Raw genomic sequence first — 16,866 nt, 5'->3', positions numbered from 1 at the left:
CTCGAGGTGGATCGCACAAAAGAAGGCTTGCTCTTGTGCCAACAAACGTATACTAAGGATCTACTGCAAAGTTTTCGCATGCTCGATTGCAAGCCATTAACAACACTAATGGAGGTGAATGCCAAGTTATGTGCGCATCAGGGAAAAAATCTAGATGATACAACTATGTACCGACAATTGGTGGGAAGTCTGATTTACTTAACATTAACAATGCCGGATATTTCATATGCAGTTGGAGTGGTGAGCAAGTACATGCAAAATTCAAAGAAGCCACATCTAGAAGTCATTCGAAGAATTCTAAGATATATTGAAGTCACGATTGACTATGGCATATTCTATAAGAAGGGAGACACATGTGAGATGATTGGATATTATGATGCTAACTATGTTGGAGATCATGATACACGAAGATCAACTTTTAGATACATGTTCACTCTTGAATCAAGAGCAGTATCTTGGTGTAGCAAGAGGCAACAAACTATATCATTATCAATTACAGAAGCAGAGTACAGGGCAGTACCAATGATGACATAAGAATGCTTGTGGCTAGTACAATTAATGAGAGATCTATATCAACCAATCAAAGGTGCAGTTTCACTATACCACAATAATCAATTGTGGTTTGTTTGGTAGAGAATCTAGTGTTCCATGCAAGGACCAAATATATGGAGGTACAATATCATTTTTTAAGAGAGAAAGTATTATAAGGAGAAATACTAATGGAACAAATCAGGATCAATGAGCAAGTAGCTGATATATTCACAAAGGGACTAAATGGCACCAATTTCTCTAAATTTTGAGGACAACTTAGAATGAGATGGAGAGCAAGTGCTGAGGGGGAGAATTGAAAAGGTCAACACTTCTCTAGAGAATTCTCCCACCGACTTAAGGCTCAAAAGATAAGACATTTCTAGAATTCTCTAGCACCTATTGTAGATATTTATTGTTCTAATTTTAGAAGATTTTGGAAGCTATTTGACAGCAATATAACTACCTTATTGTGCCTATAAATAGGTTAAAGTAGCAACCTTTGTGTAGCATAGAGTGAAGTGCAGTGAGTGGCGTGAATGAGTGTTGTCAAGTGTTGCCCAAGTACGACTACCCAAGAGGGAGGGTTAATTAGATATTTTAAAAATTTTAATCAAATTAAAAATTTTAAACAAATATATGCTTCTAACTTAAGTGATTGTGCGGTGAGAACAATATAGAGCAACAGAATAAAAACTTAGCTAAGCAAGTATTGAAAGCATGTAAATTAAACACAATAGAGCACAATACAAACACACAAATTTATAGTAGTTTGGAGCAACCCGCTCCTATGTCCACTTCTCAAGTTCTGCTTGAGAATTTTACTATAATCCTTTGACTACAGTGTATTTATTTTTCTGGGCTCACAAACAAATCTAATTAATTTTTTTGGACTCACCAACCACAATCCCATATCGATAGTTTTTCGGACTCACTATCAATCCACTTGATTTTAATCTTGGCTCACTAATCACAACTATACAATGATTATTTTTTCGGGCTAATGATAAACACTAAATTTAAGTCATTTAAAGTAAAAAATTATATTTAATTTATTTTATTTATTAAGAATTTGATGTTTCTTTTTATGTTTTACAGGAAAGGTACTCGCCGATACAAAGAGTCCGATTCATAGATCAAAAAGACTCAAGTTTGAAGAAAATTAGACTTAAAATAAAATTAAAATAAAAGAAAGATGCATACGGTATTATAGAAAATGAAGATACTATGCAAGAAATCCAAAAAGGATATAGATGTCATTGCGAAGAAACAAAAGTTTCTTTTTGGAATTGGAATAAAAAAGGCAATGTTCACGCTGTTCCTGGGCGCGCGCGTGAGCGTGTGGGCATGCGGGTGAGTGCGGACGCGGGGCTGACGCAACGTGGGAGTGCAGGTGCAGACGCGAGTGCGGGTGTGCGGGTGCGGGCACGTGGCGAGCGTGCGCACGGCAGACGAGTTCGCAAGGAGTTTTTGATGGCGGACGAACAGATGCTTATTAAAGGAAGAAAATTAATATTTAGAAATATTTTGAGAGAAAAGATTTATATTTTCTTTATTTATTTGTGATCTTTCCATTTCATCCATCCATCTTTTAGTCTTTAGCATTTTTTTAGTCCCACATCGAAAAATCATGTAAAACTCCTCCCTCTTAACACCTATAAAAAGGCTTTTGTACTCCCATTGAAGGGGAGCCCAGAAATTCTTCTAGAGCCTTGCATAGAGGAATAGAAAGGGACTACTTCATGAGCAGCTAGGCTAGCAGTCTCGGGAGTGGAGAAGAAATTTTGTAATGACACAGAGATGGTTTATTGTTCTAAACTTTCTTGTATTTCTTTATATGCAATAAAGATTATGCTTTTTATTTAAATCGTCATGAGTTCTTTATTTTCTCTCCTTCATATGCTTTTATTTATGCTTTCCTGTTAGATTAATATTAGAAACAACTTTTACTTTCCGGAGACGCACCGTGATCTATGGATACGGAGCGTGCCGAGGAAAGAAGAGTTGTTTACCTAGTATTTTTCGGAGACGTGCCGTGATCTACGGATATGGGGCGTGCCGAGGAAAGATAGGTATTTTTTTTAAGATTAATCGTATCTATTTAATTAAAAAAGAGATACAACTCTGCTAGTGCAAAATTAATTCAAAACTCCTGAGTTCTTTATTTCTAATTACATCAATTTTAAGATAATTTATTTTCTAAATCAAAAACAATGCTTCTTTCTTTTATTTTGCAATCTCAACTTAGCCCAAGGTTCCTGAGGATACGATCTCGACTCATCCTACCTACGTAGTGAGTAGAGTTATTTTTGGTGCTATCAACGACTACGCATCAAATTTTGGCGCCGTTGTCGAGGACCTTGGCACGGTTGAATTAAAAAAAAAGCCATTGATATTTCATAACACTTAACTAAAATAGCGTAACCCCAAATATAAAAATTTCTAACTTGATTAGACACCTTATTTCTTTGCATCTCATCTCCATAATTAACTTTAAGGGCGCAACCCATTAACTAAGATAAGGTGGGGATTTGATCACCCTTCCTTGGCCCACAAATCACTCCCTTGCATTTGCATAACCTAGATCTTAATCTAAAATCAACTAGACGTCAGCCCTAGGAATTTCGAGCTCAATAGGATAAGAAAGCTCTAGAGTTGAACCGAGTGCGGATTGGTTAATTGCTCGGTGTCTAAGGCAAGTGGTTAAAGAAAGTGGTTTTCAATTGGTTCCGTTGACTAATCTGGCCAACTCAGTTGGTGTCTAAGGATAGCAACGAGCAGGGAACCTCCCACATCTTACGCTTACCTGACCGAGTCAGTTAGTCAGTCTTGAGCTTGGAGTGCTCAAAGGCGGTCTTGGAAGTTAGGAGCTGTCTAGATCTAAGTTAACCTTAGGATAGAGAGTATGCTTGTTTAAGTTGATTGCAATTAACATCTAAACATTAACTAATTTCTCCCTTTTCATAGATTTAAGATTCTTAGGTTCTTCTCTTTAGATTTTTTTCATTCTTTTTTACTTTATTATAAAAATATATATTATAAAAAAAAAAATTTCTGTATTTGCTCTACAGTATAATTGTAAGGTGTATGCTTGGCCGTAGATCGTTACGACTAGAAATCCAACCTTTTGATCCAGAAATAGAAAGAACCTTTAGAGCCAACAGACATAAAAATATAGACCGAAATCAAGAGAATGATCCACCCAAGCAATTGAAGGAGTACTTTACTCCTTCCACATATACCTACTCTCTTTGTATTCAAGTGCCCCCTGTGGAGGCCACTCAACATGAAATTAAGTCCAGTATAATCCAAATATTACCTTCATTTTATGGACTTAGTAATGAGGACCCTTATAAACATCTTGAAGAATTTCTTGAGATATGCTCAACTGTCAAAATTCACAACTTCTCCGATGATGCTCTTAGGTTAAAATTATTCCCTTTCTTACTTAAGGACAAAGCCAAATACTGGCTACATACTTTGGATTCCATGACTATATCATCCTGGGACCAGCTGCAAGGAGAGTTTCTCAAGAAATATTTTTCATAGGAAAAACTAATCAAATAAGGAAAGCCATAACTAGTTTTTTCCAATTAGATGGAGAAATATTTCATGAAACATGGGAGAGATTAAAGGACCTTATTAAAAATATCCCCACCATGCTGTACCCAAGTGGCAGTTAATCCAATATTTTTATGATGGGCTATCAGAAAGACATCGATAAATGGTCGATGCATCATGCGGTGGGACATTCATGCTGAAAAGTGAGGATAAGGCATGACAACTGTTTGAAATTCTAAGTGAAAATTATTACATCATATGTCTGCCTCTATTAGAGATAAACCCATGTTAAACCCAAAGAAAGGTGGAATATATGAAGTAGAAAATGCCATAGATATCCATCAAAAGGTAGATGAACTGTCCCAAAAATTAGATCATCTTCTAAATACTGGACAATCCCCGATTCCACCTAACCCAATCCAAGAAGTTTGTGCATTGTGTGCAAGTCCGAACCATTTTGTTAGTGAATGCCCAGCCACACCTCAATTTTCTGAGTTTGTGCACGAGCAGGTTCAGCAAGCTCAAGTCCAACAAGCTCGCAGACCAGGAAACAATCCATATTCAAACACTTATAACCCCGGCTGGAGAAACCATCCAAATTTTTCTGGAGACCACAACCAGTGTTGGTCCTGCCACACCTCACCTCAATATCAGACCCAACATATAGGCATGGACCATACCATCAATTTCAAAATGTTCCTCAACCGTCTACTACTGGTCACAGCTCAGCTTTTGAGAAAAAATTCTGAAAGTACTAGAACAATTAGAAGTCAACACTCAGACCCTTAACTCCCACACACAATCCATTGCTAAGCTAGAGACCCAAATAGGTCAACTAGCGACTGCATTCAGTAAGAGGAAGGAGAAAAATTACCTAGCCAACCCGAGAGCAACCCAAGAGGCAATTTGCGATTGAGAGCTCTAATACCCCAGAAGTTTTTTCTGAACATGCCAAATCAATCATGACTCTGAGAAGTAGGAAGGTCATGAACACACTAGTAAAACCAATGAGACCACCTAAACCTCTAACCGAAGCCAAATCACCCAAGAACAAGGAGGACCTGAAAATAGAGAAGGAACCAACTGCATCAGAATCATCTTACTTGCCGAAACCCCATTTTCGGATGCCCTGAAAGCCCCTATTCCTGCAGATAAGAAGGGAGGAAAACTCGATGAGATGTTGAATTGTTTAAGCAAGTCCAAATTAATCTTCCCTTCTAGACGCAATCAAACAGGTCCCTGCTTATGCCAAATTTTTGAAGGATTTGTGCACCCAAAAACATAAATCTAGATCACAAATCCCAAAGAAAGTATGCCTCACTGAACAGCTAGTTCTGTCTTCCAGCATGCCACTCCTCCAAAGCTTAAGGACCCAGGAGCCCCCATCATTTCTGTGTTATAGGAGATTATCACATTGAAAAAGCTTTTTGAATTTAGGGGCAAGTGTGAATCTTTTACCTAGTTCGGTGTATGAACTTTTTGGATTCAGAGAACTGAAATCCACATCAGTCACACTGCAACTAGCCGACAGATCAATTAAGGAACCACGTGGAATGCTTGAGGATGTCTTGGTCAAGGTAGATGAATTTTACTTTCAGTTGATTTTTGATTCTCGACATGAACTAAGTGGCAACCCCAGATAAATTTCATTATCGTAGGACGACCTTCCTAGCTACGGCAAATGCATGCATTAATTGTAGGACAGGAGTCATGGACGTATCGTTTGGGAATAAGAAACTAAGACTGAATTTTTGGTGCTTCCCAAGGATCATCAATGGATAGTTGCTTTGAAGTAGATACACTAGAAGATATTATAGAAGATGCAACACCCATAATTCTAGCATCAGACCCCTTAGATACTTGTTTGGCTCACTTTGGAGTGTATGACTTTGAGGAATATATGAAAGAAGTTAACATCTTGTTGGATACACCATACAATAAAATCACTCCTCCATGGATAATCAAGTATGAGCCATTGCCCACATTAGCCAGTATACCAATAGTCCCATCTTTAGAATCACCACCTACGTTAGAATTGAAATCCCTTCCTGCTACGCTCAAGTATGTATTTCTAGGACTCAATGACACCCTCCCGGCAATCATTGCATCAGACTTGACCCCAATCAGGAAGCACAATTGGTTGGTATTCTGAAGGAACACAAAGAGGCTGTCGGTTGGTCCATTGCCGATTTAAAAGGAATTGACCCCTCCATTTGCATGCACCATATTCATTTTGAGGAACACGCCAAACCCCATCGAGATATGCAGAGGAGATTGAACCCAAACATGTGTGAAGTAGTAAAGAAAGAGGTGGTAAAGTGGTTAGATGCTGGAATCATCTACCCCATATCCGATAGTAAATGGGTCAGTCCCACTCAAGTAGTACCTAAGAAATCAGGTATTACTGTGGTTGAGAACGAAGAAGGTGAACTGCTTCCCACTCACATATCATCTGGATGGCGAGTATGCATAGATTATAGAAAACTGAATGCCGTTACTAGGAAGGACCATTTTCCATTGCCCTTCATCGACCAAATCCTAGAACGGTTAGCAGGATAAAGTTTCTATTATTTTCTTGATGGTTATTCAGGGTACAATCAAGTACCTGTATTTTTGGATGATCAAGAAAAGACTACCTTCACCTGCCCCTATGGCACCTTCGCTTTTCGGTGTATGCCATTCGGGCTTTGCAATACATCCGCTACATTTCAACGGTGCATACTGGCCATTTTTTTGGATATGGTAGACAAATGTCTTGAAGTTTTTATGGATGATTTTTTTGTGTTTGAAACCACCTTTGAGGATTGTCTCCATAATCTTTTCAAAGTTTTTAAACGGTGTATGGAGACAAATCTTATCCTAAGTTGGGAAAAGAGCCATTTCATGGTATGGAAAGGAATTGTATTAGGACATATTATTTCTGAAAGAGGGATCGAGGTAGATAAAGCCAAAGTTGAGGTTATTTCAAAACTACCACCCCCTACTTCGGTTCGATAAATACGATCCTTCTTAGGTCATGCTGGATTTTATAGACGCTTCATCAAAGACTTTAGCAAGATTTCAAGACCCTTGTGCAATCTGTTGGCCAAGGATACACCATTTATCTTTGACGAAGACTGTTTGAAAGCATTCAACACATTACGAACAGTCCTGACAACAGCACCTATAATAAAACCCCCTGACTGGTCCATTCCATTTGAGATTATGTGTGATGCCTCTAACTTTGGAATAGGTGCCGTCTTAGGCCAAAAAATCAATAAGGAGCCACATGTGATCTATTATGCTAGCAAGACTCTTTCCGATGCCCAATTAAACTACACAACAACAGAAAAAGAGCTACTAGCAGTAGTGTTCGCCCTTGAAAAATTTTGCTCATATCTATTAGGGTCTAAGGTTCTAGTTTACTCTGATCATGCGGCTCTGAAATATCTCCTCTCAAAGAAAGATACTAAACCGCGTTTGATAAGATGGATCCTTCTTTTACAAGAATTTGATCTAAAAATTCGAGATAAGAAGGGTTCTGAGAATGTGGTAGCTGATCACATCTCCAGGATCTTAGTTGAACACACTATAGGCATAGATGAGGTCAAAGAAAAATTTTTTGATGAACAACTTTTTGCAATCTCCTCTAGCCGTCGTCCATGGTTTGCCCATATTGTCAATTACTTATCAACAGGACAAGTACCTTCTCACTGGACAAAACAAGAAAAGGATCGATTTTTTTTGCAAATTAAACATTATTTCTGGGAAGAACCTGAACTATTCAAATACTGTCCTGATCAAGTTATTCGTCGTTGTGTCCCCGAGAGTGAATTTCAAAGCATTCTCACTTTTTGCCATTCTTCGGCATGTGGGGGATATTTTAGTGGAAGGAAAACTGCAGCAAAGGTGTTACAGAGTGGATTTTATTGGCCGACACTATTCAAGGATGCACATGAATTTGGCCGAAGTTGTCTGCGATGTCAGCAAATAGAAAATTTATCCAAGAAGGATATGATGCCGCTGACCCCCATTTTAGTAGTAAAAATCTTCGATGTTTGGGGGATTGATTTCATGGGACCTTTTCCAGCCTCATTTGGATTCGAATATATTCTGGTGGCAGTTGATTACGTATCAAAATGGGTGGAAGCAATAGCTACGCGGACTAATGATAATAAAATTGTAACTAGTTTTATCCAACGAAACATCATTAGTCGATTTGGCTTCCCAAGGGTGATCATTAGTGATGGGGGGACTCATTTTATGAATAAACATTTTGAAGTACTTATGAAAAAATATAATATTTCACACAAAGTGGCCACACCATATCACCCCCAAACTAATGGTCAGGTAGAGGTGTCAAATAGGGAGATTAAACATATCCTAGAAAAGACGGTTAGGCCCGATAGAAAGGATTGGTCTCTTCGCTTAGACGATGCATTATGGGCTTATCGAACTGCTTCTAAAATACCCAAAGGAATGTCTCCTTATCGACTTGTATTCGAAAAAGCTTATCATCTACCGGTGGAATTGGAACATCGTGCATTTTGGGCCATACGGCAATTTAACTTTGATATGAAAAATGCAGGTTCCAATAGGAAACTTCAATTAAATGAACTTGAAGAGCTACGCAATGAAGCGTATGAGAGTGTCAGAATTTATAAAGCTCAAACTAAAGTGTACCACGATAAATTCATTGCATGAAAAATATTCGAGCCCAATCAAAAAGTTTGGCTCTTCAATTCTAGGTTACGTCTGTTTCCTAGAAAACTTCGTTCACGTTGGGATGGACCTTTCATTGTAACTCAGGTATTTCCTCATAGAGCTATAGAACTCAAAAATCCTAAACAGGAGAACACTTTTAAAGTAAACGGTCAGCGATTGAAACCTTACATAGATGGAATTAGTAATGGAGAATTAATTGAATTTATTGATTTAGTGGATCCAATACCGCCATAATACTCAATTCAGTCTGGCTGAAGACATAAAACTTAGTGCTTGTTGGGAGGCAACCCAACGATTTCATATTTTTTTACTTTACCGCAGCTGTAGAAATTTAGAATAAGAGCCTATTAATCAATGAAAGCTATCTTCAACTTCTGAAGCAAAATTATCCCAGGTGCACTCTCTCCTTTTATTTTCTTTGCTTTCCTACTCCATTGAGGACAATGTAGATTAAGTTGGGGGGGGGAAGAAAATAGAAATTAATCAAATCCTCGAGTATGGTTAGAAATAATTAGTTTTGTGTATCTAAATTTTATTTTGATTAAAAGTCAATTAGGCATCCTAATAAATGAATGATTAACGGTCAAGATAATTTTAGAGATACTGATGAATAAATTATTAAGAAAACCCAATGAATGGTAGGGTTTAGACTAGACCAAATTTTAGGAGTGATTCTACAACCCTCTTCTTACTGATCTCCATAAAGAATCTGCTTCATGAGAGATTGGGTGGAAAGATCGAGGTATGCAAAAATTTTCCTTAAAATATATTTTTTATTTAAAAAAAAAATATTGGTTTTCTACTGAGTAATCGGGCCCTTTCGCCTAAGTAAGCATTGTGATTCATGTAAAAAGGTGGGCAATGTTAAAAAAAAAAAGGATAATAAGGAGACTAAATTGTAAGAAGATAATAAACCTCTCTCACATTAAGTTAGAGGATTTAAAGAGTAAAGTGGGGAGTTGGTGAAAGAAAAGCTCTTGAAATTTTTTTAGTTAATACTCAGCCACTAATTGGGTCAAATTGATAATCCAATAAAATATCTCTTTAATGGTCTGACCAGGTATTATTTATCTTTTGGAATGCCTAACCTAACTTTTTATTCAAGACCGAGTCGGTACACAATGCTGATATATCTATTTTACTCGAAGACGAGCAAAATTCAAGTTGGGGGGTGTGATAAACACTTAATTTAAGTCATTTAAAGTAAAAAATTATATTTAATTTATTTATTAAGAATTTGATGCTTCTTTTTATATTTTACAGGAAAGGTACTCGTCGATACAAAGAGTCCGATTCATAGATCAAAAAGACTCAAGTTTGAAGAAAATTAAACTTAAAATAAAATTAAAATAAAAGAAAGACGCATATGGTATTATAGAAAATGAAGATACTATGCAAGGAATCCAAAAAGGATATAGATGTCATTGTGAAGAAACAAAAGTTTCTTTTTGGAATTGGAATAAAAAAGGCAGTGTTCACGCTGTTCCTGGGCGCGCGCGTGAGCGCGTGGGCATGCGGGTGAGCGTGGATGCGGGGCGGACGCGGGGCGGACGTGGCATGGGCGTGCAGGTGCGGATGCGAGCGTGCGGGTGCGGGCGCACGGCGAGCGGGCGCGCGACAGGCGGGTTCGTGGGGAGTTTTTGCTGGTGGACGAACAGATGCTTATTAAAGGAAAAAAATTAATATTTAGAAATACTTTGAGAGGAAAGATTTATATTTTCTTTATTTATTTATGATCTTTCCATCTCACCCATCCATCTTTTAGTCTTTAGCATTTTTTTTAGTCCCACATTGAAAAATCATGTAAAACTCCTCCCTCCTAACACCTATAAAAAGGCTTTTGTACTCCCATTGAAGGGGGAGCCCAGAAATTCTTCTAGAGCCTTGCATAGAGGAATAGAAAGGGACTACTTCATGAGCAGCTAGGCTAGCAGTCTCGGGAGTGGAGAAAAAATTTTGTAACGACACAGAGATGGTTCATTGTTCTAAATCTTCTTGTATTTCTTTATATGCAATAAAGATTATGCTTTTTATTTAAATCGTCATGAGTTCTTTATTTGCTCTCCTTCATATGCTTTTATTTATGCTTTCTTGTTAGATTAATATTAGGAACAATTTTTACTTTCCGGACACGCACCGTGATCTATGGATACGGAGCATGCCGAGGAAAGAAGAGTTGTTTACCTAGTACTTTTCGAAGATGCACCATGATCTATGGGTACGGAGCGTGCCGAAGAAAGACAGGTATTTTTTCTAAGATTAATCACATCTATTTAATTAAAAAAGAGATACAACTCTGCTAGTGCAAATTAATTCAAAACTCTCGAGCTCTTTATTTTCTAATTACATCAATTTTAAGATAATTTATTTTCTAAATCAAAAACAACGCTTCTTTCTTTTATTTTGCAATCTCAACTTAGCCCAAGGTCCCTGAGGATACGATCTCGACTCATCCTACCTACGTAGTGAGTAGAGTTATTTTTGGTGCTATCAACGACTACGCATCAGACACCTAGCAGCATATAGTGACAAGCTAGCAGAATGGAATGGAATGAACCTCTAGGTATAGTTACTGTGTGATACAGTCCTTCAATTTTAGGTTCCAATAAGATGGAGGTTATGGATTACTCGTCAAACCATAATATTTATCATATATAAAATTTACTTCACTTGAGTTTCTGATGTGAAGTATGTGAAAATTTTTTTCACTATTTATATTGCCCTGACTAAGGTCTTCTGAACTTGGTCTCACAAATTACATAGGACTATCTTCTTTATCTATCAAGGATGATAGATTCCATCTTGGTACACACTCTATTCTTACAATGAATCTACTACAGCCAACATGCACCGTAAGGATCCATATAGCTAGAGACCAAATGTATGTACAGTCAAACCATAGCAGTTTCACTATGAATAGCTGAGGCACCTTAAGTTTAAAGGCTAGTCACACTACTGTAGCATCGAGCAAGTCACTGATGAGTGGCCAGCTATCCAAATGCTTCTCTTAATGAACATGCTTGATACCTTTGTACTCTAACAAATACCTATACTCTTGCTCTAGTATCCCCATATTGTAGATTTCAGACTCATCTATCCTAAAGGAAAGCGATTTATGCATCGATCAGATCAATCACCATCTCCATGATTATTTATTGATCAGATTCATTCAGAAATTAATTATTAATGATGCATGCCTCAAATTCTCAATACTTAAGAATATATGACACCTTCTTATTAACTCCTTGAATAATTCACGTACACAACACAACATGAATGAAAAAATAATCTAATTTTATTGATTTCAAAAATTCAATTATAAAATTATACTCCTAGAAGTTTATATATGTTAGCCTAATTGATTTCTAGAATATACGTCTAACAATCTTCCACTTGTAGTAAAATCAATTAGCCATATTCTTAAGTCCCATCTTCTCAAGATAGGCTTCAGTCTTTTGCTGGCTCAGTGACTTAGATAGCAGATGTGCTATGTAGTCCATAGAGTCTACTCTCTGCATCTTGATATACTTTTTTTTAAGGTATTCGTAAATTAAATGAAATCGTCGCTCTATGTGCTTAGACCTATGGTGAGACTTGAGTTCTTTAGCTAGAGCCACGGCACCATTATTGTCACAGTAGAGTGATATGATATTTGATGATATAACATCCAACTCCACAATGAACTTCTTATATTAGAAGGCTTCCTTAGTAGCCTCAAAATTAGTGATGTACTCAGCCTTTATGGTGGAATCTGCAATGATCGGTTGTTTGAAAATCTTTCAATTTACCGCACCACCATTGCAAAGAAAAATATATCTTAATGTAGAGTTTCTATCATCAATATCAGACATAAAGGCTGAGTCTGTATATCTCTATATCCTTAACTCTCCTCCTCCAAAGATCAAGAATATATCTTTAGTCCTTCTTAAGTACTTAAGAATGTTCTTCATAGCAAGCCAACATTCCTTATCTGGATTCGACTGATATCTGCTTGTGACACCCATCTCATGAGCTATATCAAGTTGTGTACATAGCATGACATACATGAGGCTCTCTATAGCTAAAGTATAAGAAATCTTACTCATACGTTGTATCTCTTTAGATCTATTGGAGCACATCTTCTTGGAGAGATTAACTCCATGTCTGAAGGGCAGAAGTTTCCTCTTGGAGCTTTCCATGCTGAACCTTTTTAGTATCTTCTCTATATATATCTTCTGTGATAAATTTGGCATCTTTTTAGATATATCTCTATAGACTTTTATTCTCAAAATATAGGATGCTTCTCTAAGATCTTTCATAAATTTTTTTTTTGACAACCAAATCTTAACCGAAGTCAGCATAGAAACATCATTCCCAATTAGAAGGATATCATCCACGTACAATATGAGAAAAATGACGGTACTCTCACTGATCATTTTATAAAAATAATTTTTTCTCATTTTTGATAAAATTAAATAATTTGATTGCATCATTGAAATGAGTGTTCCAACTCTGAGATACTTGCTGGAATCTATATATGGATCTTTGCAGCTTGCAGACCTTGTGATCTCCATCACTGAAAGTAAAATCCAGAGACTACTCCATATAGATATCTTTTTTAAGATATTCATTCAGAAAAATAATTTTTATATCTATTTGTCATATCTCATAATCATGAGATGCTGCAATTGCAAGCAGTATTTGAATAGATTTCAACATAGCTATTGATGAAAAAGTATCCTGATAGTCAATACTTTCATGTTGACTACAATCTTTAGCCACAAGTCTTACCTTAAAGGTCTTTACCTTTTCATCCAAACCTATCTTTCTCTTATAGATCCATTTACATCCAATAGGTACTATACCTTCTGATGGATCTATTAAGCTCCAGACTTGGTTGGAGTGTATTGAATCAATTTTTGACTTCATGGCTTCCAATCATTTTTCAGAATCAATGTCCAACATCACCATGTCATAGGTTCTGGGATCATCTCTATATTCCTTGTTTGCCATGAGAAACATTTTCTTTACTTCCTCTGAAATAATACTAAGCATCTTTTAGGAGGATGAAAAATCTTACTTGATCTTCGAGGTGGAGGAGGAGCTATGTGTGCTGGCTCAGTTTAAATAGGTTCAATGGGTTTCATGACTCGTTGCTCTTTAGAGACTCTCTTTTCGAGCCCAATTTGCCTCCCACTATTTCTATCTTGGATAAACTATTTTTTCATGAAGATAGCATTTCGACTCATAATTATATTGTGATTATCTGAGAAGTAAAAGTAGTATCCTAAAGATTCTTTTGGATATCTTATGAAATGAGCTCTAATGGACCTTGCCTCTAACTTGTCCACCTATAGTCGTTTGACATAGGCCGAATATCTCTAAATTCCAAAATGACTAAGACTTGATTTCTTACCATGCCACATTTTATATGGTGTGATAGGAATAGACTTAGAGGTAACCCTATTTATTAGATAATTAGCAGTAAGTAAAGTATATTTCCAAAAAAATAAAAAAAGATCAGTGAAGCTTATCATAGATCGAACCATATCCAATAGGATCCAATTTCTCCATTCTAAAATTTCATTGAGTTGAGTATTCCAGACGAAGTCCATTATGAGACTATGCTATTTTTTTTAAGATAATCCAAAAATTTTCTACTTAGGTATTTACCTCCTCGATCTAATTGAAGTACTTTTAGGATTTACATATGAATTTCTTGAACTTTCAAAATATTTAGATTTGTGTCTCATAAGATACACATATTCATATGATGAATAATCATCGATAAAGGTAATGAAGTAGAGATAACCTCTTTTGGCCTGCACATCGAACGAGCCATACATATCAGTGTGTACTAAAATAAGTATCTCAGTAGTCTTTCTCCTTGTCCCATAAAAGACAGCTTGATCATTTTTTTCTTGAAGACAAGATTCACGGATTGCATATGACTCAGTAGTTAGTGAGCCCAAGAATCCATCTTTCTCCAGTCTGTTAATCTTTTCTTTTTTTATATGTCCTAGCTTAAGATGCCACATATACTTTAGGTTCATTTTATTTTTAGGTCTCTTAAATTCTATGGTATTCACTACCTACTTAGACACATTCACAGATATATCTACATACAAATTATAGAGTCCGTCAATCATAAGACCATGTCCAACTATTTTATTTTCAAAATAAATGGTACATTAGTCTTTATTGAAATTGAATACATAAATGTCCTATGCTAAAGTTTAAATAGAAATCAAATTTTTGCTTCCACCAAATGCAAAATAGTAGTCCCTAAGTAATAAATTATGCCCAGATGGTAGTTGCAAAGAATAAGTGCCCACGATCACAGCAGCAACTCTTGCTCCATTTCTAACTCTCAGAGTTATTTCACCTTCTTTCAGCCTTTTACTTTCCTCAAGATCCTATATAGAAGTGCACACATGAGCACTAGAATCAGAGTTTATGATCCAACTGGAAGTAAAAGAAATCGTAAGGTTATTTTCAATTACTAGTAGGTCCAACATACCTTCTGAAGGTGCATTATCTTTCTTCTTCTTTAAGCTCTCCAGGTAGACAGGATAGTTCCTCATCCAATGACCTTCAAAGTTACAGTGGAAACACTTTTCTTTATCTGCAGTTTTCTTCTTAGGAGCTTCCTTCTTTGGCCTATTCTTGATCTTCTGCTTCTTGACAGGCTTCCTCTTTTTTCAAGTAGACTTTCCCTTGGATGATGAAATCCGCTCCACAACAAAAACAGTACCCCTTAAACTCTTTAAGATCCCTTCGGTGGTTACCAGTATGTTCAATAGTTCGACCTTGGTGCAGTCAATTTTATTCATATTGTAGTTTATTATAAACTACCCATATGAGTCAAGAAGGGATTGAAGGATCAAATCAACTTGCAATTCCTTATCCATGATCAATTCAAGCTTCTCAAGCTCTTTAAAATCTATGATCATTGTCAAACAATGATCATAGATAGACTGTCCTTCGTGCATCTTTATCTTGAAGAGTCTCTTGGATACTTCATAGCATACTGACCTGTTCTGTTCACCATATAACTCCTTAAGGTGACCAAGCATAGCCTTAACAGTTTGCATGTCCTTATGCTATCATTAGAGTTTATTCGACATGGACGCCAACATATAGCACCGAGCCTTGTTGTCATCGTTCGATCATTTTTTATGTGCTATCTTTTTGTCAGCTATCAAGTGGGCTGGTACCACAGGGATGTCCTAGCTAATCTTCTCGAAACTCAAAATAATTTTTAAGTTCCATAGCCAGTCTTTGTAATTAGAACCAGTTAGGTGGTTAGTTTCGAGTATACAGGTGAGAGGGTTGGAGGCAGACATTTTCTAGCAGAGAGAAGAAGATTCCAATTAGATTTTTGTAATTGACCTATTTTAGTTTATTTTAAGATTTTTATTTTAAAAACAAACTCGACTCCTACTATTTTCTCGATTCTCTTATACTCGATGGAGAAATAGAAACCCCTTCGTGATTAGGGTCCCAAAGTGGATAATATGGTCCCATCGATTGGCACACCACCTCATCTGATAGTAATTAAGATGTATCAACCAATGAGTGGACAACTCTTATCCATTACTTCTCAAACATCTTGCAGCGATCTTTGATCTCTAAGTCCTATAGACATCACCTGACAGTTATTGTGCTCATTCTTTAGTTAAGTCAGACCCATCATTTTTACATAAGTGAAGTCGTCATTAGGTTCCTCACCTGACAGTTATTAGGTCCAACCCTATCTCCACCCTGCAACATCTTATATTAATAGAATGATTGTGCTTTTTTGATGCAACTGAACCATTGTATCCAGTTGAGAATAATCAACATCAGTAGAGTGCCCACACATCTACAATGGCAGAAGACTACTCGACTTAAATATATATGAGAAGATTTAATTTAGATCTCTTTATTTTTAATTATTTATTTACATCTGATATAAATCCATAATTAATGGATTTATTTAAGAGATCCTAGCTTGGTTTACCAAGACCGGACTCATGGTGCAAAGCAAATGGAGTGAACTTAATACAAAGTATTCCAAAATAGAACTTAATCAATCAAATTGATCAAATAAGT

At 36.5% G+C, this 16,866-nt stretch overlaps 1 non-coding gene across 1 annotated transcript; it reads right to left on the bottom strand.

Moving 5' to 3' along the window:
• Positions 1-4,088: 4,088 nt before the first annotated feature.
• LOC140854892 (small nucleolar RNA R71) lies at positions 4,089-4,193 on the bottom strand. Its single transcript, XR_012137986.1, has one exon. It is a non-coding gene; the product is annotated as a small nucleolar RNA R71 (small nucleolar RNA).
• Between the last annotated feature and the right edge of the window lie 12,673 nt (positions 4,194-16,866).

Source organism: Elaeis guineensis, chromosome 1 (assembly GCF_000442705.2).
Source record: "Elaeis guineensis isolate ETL-2024a chromosome 1, EG11, whole genome shotgun sequence".
Taxonomy (NCBI): Eukaryota; Viridiplantae; Streptophyta; class Magnoliopsida; order Arecales; family Arecaceae; genus Elaeis; species Elaeis guineensis.
Note: the sequence above shows the minus strand (reverse complement) of the source record. Positions and strands in the feature narration are given on the sequence as shown.